Below are 2,979 nucleotides of genomic sequence, written 5' to 3' on the forward strand. Positions count from 1 at the left end.
CGATAAAGAAAGAATTTCCACTAGACTCCCACGGCATCCGGTATTTAAGCATTGATAATGAAGATGGCGTTCCGTATGATTTAATCATGCTCATGGGCCTCCACTCTATATGGCGCTCCAGAATGGCGGGCTATCACTGCGACAGGGATGCTCGACCCGCTAGAATATACTTTCGAGAAAGTGTGAATTGGTTTATTGCCATACAGAAAGTGGCTGCTGACCCTCCCGAATGGCTCTCAAGGGTAGAGCCTTTGCTGTCGTTGCGGGAGTTTTAATGTACTGAGACGAAGCCAGCCTGACATTGGCTGATGATGACCTTCCAATATGTACTTTGTTTTGTGTTATTCGTGTTGTGTTCTTGTGAAATGGTATGAACCAAAGCCAGGAAATAAAGAAAAAAAAAAGGGGGGGGGTGTAGCTCAGATGGTAGAGCGCTCGCTTAGCATGCGAGAGGTACGGGGATCGATACCCCGCACCTCCAATGTTATTTTTTTTTTTATACTCGTTTGCATTTTTTTTTTGTATTTCATATATCGACCCATAATTTTGCCACCCCACGAGGTGAAGCAAGTTGGTGACGTGAAAATGCAGCTCCGCGGACACGTATGTTTTCTGTCCAGGACCCTTCCCTTACGGCGTGGTTCAGGTGTCCACAGAAACAATTGTGACAGATACTGCGCATTTCTCTTCCTGTGAACCAATTATTATTTAGGCACTGTGTCGTATCGACTGCGTTTTGAGGACATAGTCTTAGATGTTAAGTTCTAAAAATAATTTTAAAGGCAATAATTAGCTTTTATTGCGAAAGCAATACTGCACCGGGTCTAACCGCTTGTCGCTGTGTTCCGTATCCGTGTCCATGTTCGTGGTACCCCTCATAAAAACATTAGCCTGCCACGACGTTTGAATTCACGTTACCCCTATGCCACGGGCAGGAGCTACCGACTCGGGTCGCTCCTGTCATATGGGAGAGCGATATCAGAGTCAGTCTGCCAGAACCGTTTGCATTCTCGTTACCCCTACGACATGCAGTCACGTAGGGGAATAATGTAGCAGGCAAAAGAAGCTAACACCGTTGCTTTCGCAATTCAACTACGGTTAACCAGAGCTAAACCACAACTGATTTTTCTTAGTTTTTTTTAATTTTGTGTCTCTGATTTTCCTTCCTCGCAAATTGTGCTGTTCACGTCAGGCGACTCAAGAACGACCGCACGGCTTGGTTACCAGGCACAAGCACAACCAACACAGGCAGGGATACAGATTTCACACAGACACGTTTCGTTATTCATTTTTCACATATGCGATTCGGGACTGGAGCTCTTTGCCCCAACGCCTTATGAATTCCCCATCTATGCTCACATTCTTCAGTAATATTTCCATGTGTGTATTTCAAAGAGAACAATCAACGTATTTTAAGATGTGCTGAGTTTACTATGCATACCTCAATGCATTTTTTTTTTTTTCAGTTTTAGTCAGAGTGCTTGTTTTTTTTTTTTTGCTTCATTTTTCACATGAACGTGTATTTCACCAAAGTAAACACTTTATGTTGCCCGTTTATGTCTGTGTTGTGTTGAAATGCGCAGTTCTTTATTGTTGCGAACAAACCTTTTTATTGTTGAACATTGTTTCACAGTGCTGCCACAGACCCCAGGGGCTAGCAGTATCAATCAATCAATGATTTATTTCAATAAAATGAACAATTGGCAAAAAATCTTGGGCCAATAGCCGAAGCTAGTTTAGGCCCGTACATACGTAAATAGATATACACAGCAGTGGATACACGCTAAAGGACATGTAATAAATGTTTTCAGGCTTATACACACGCAAGCGTAAAATCAGTGAGCACACAAAGTAAAGTAAAAAAAACAAACATGAAAAACATAACAGCAAGGAAATGAAAAGCAGGCATGCACTACACAAATTATTTTAGGCGACTTGCATAATTGAAAGATCACAGAATGCAGTTCCCTATCTGAGCTCTGTAGATTAATCATCATCATCATCAACCGGACTATGCCCACTGTAGGGCGAAGGTCATGTGCGAGCCGCATCGATTTGACCCCTGCGACCTTAACCTCATCCACCCGCCTAACTACCACCGTCTCTCATAGCCTGGAGTCGCTTTGGGACGTTAAACCCCAGAAACCAAACCAAACCACCATAAGTGGATAAATAAAATGTATGTCTGGTAACCATTCGCCTAACTGGGTCGATTATGACGTGTGCTAATAAATATGTGGTGTAAAAAATAGGGGCACTAATAATGGAATCAATAAATAAGCGAGTAACAAAGTTTAATGCGCCAAACGAGGATCGGCGATGGAAGCCACAGACGGGAGCCATGCATCATACTCTAAAATGCGGAGCTTATATGCTTACGCCGAATTTTGGCCTTGGTTAACGCCGGTCAATTTATTTATTTATTTATTTTTATTTATTTATTTATTTATTTATTTATTTTTTATTTATTTATTTTTTATTTATTTATTTTTTATTTATTTATTTATTTATTTATTTATTTATTTATTTATTTATTTATTTATTTATTTATTTATTTATTTATTTATTTATTTATTTATTTATTTATTTATTTATTTATTTATTTATTTATTTATTTATTTATTTATTTATTTATTTATTTATTTATTTATTTATTTATTTATTTATTTATTTATTTATTTATTTATTTATTTATTTATTTATTTATTTATTTATTTATTTATTTATTTATTTATTTATTTATTTATTTATTTATTTATTTATTTATTTATTTATTTATTTATTTATTTATTTATTTATTTATTTATTTATTTATTTATTTATTTATTTATTTATTTATTTATTTATTTATTTATTTATTTATTTATTTATTTATTTATTTATTTATTTATTTATTTATTAGGACGATAGTCTTTATAGGCTCATGAGTATGGACAGGATTGTGCGTCCGCGGAGAGTGTATACCAGTAAAAGGATGGT

General features: G+C 36.0%; 1 non-coding gene across 1 annotated transcript; it reads left to right on the top strand.

The window, feature by feature from the left end:
• The first annotated feature begins 408 nt into the window (after window positions 1-408).
• On the top strand, window positions 409-481 carry TRNAA-AGC (transfer RNA alanine (anticodon AGC)). Its single transcript has one exon. It is a non-coding gene; the product is annotated as a tRNA-Ala (tRNA).
• Window positions 482-2,979: the final 2,498 nt, after the last annotated feature.

The sequence above is a fragment of the Amblyomma maculatum genome, chromosome 9 (assembly GCF_055883805.1).
Source record: "Amblyomma maculatum isolate TAMU_Amacu chromosome 9, ASM5588380v1, whole genome shotgun sequence".
NCBI lineage: Eukaryota > Metazoa > Arthropoda > Arachnida > Ixodida > Ixodidae > Amblyomma > Amblyomma maculatum.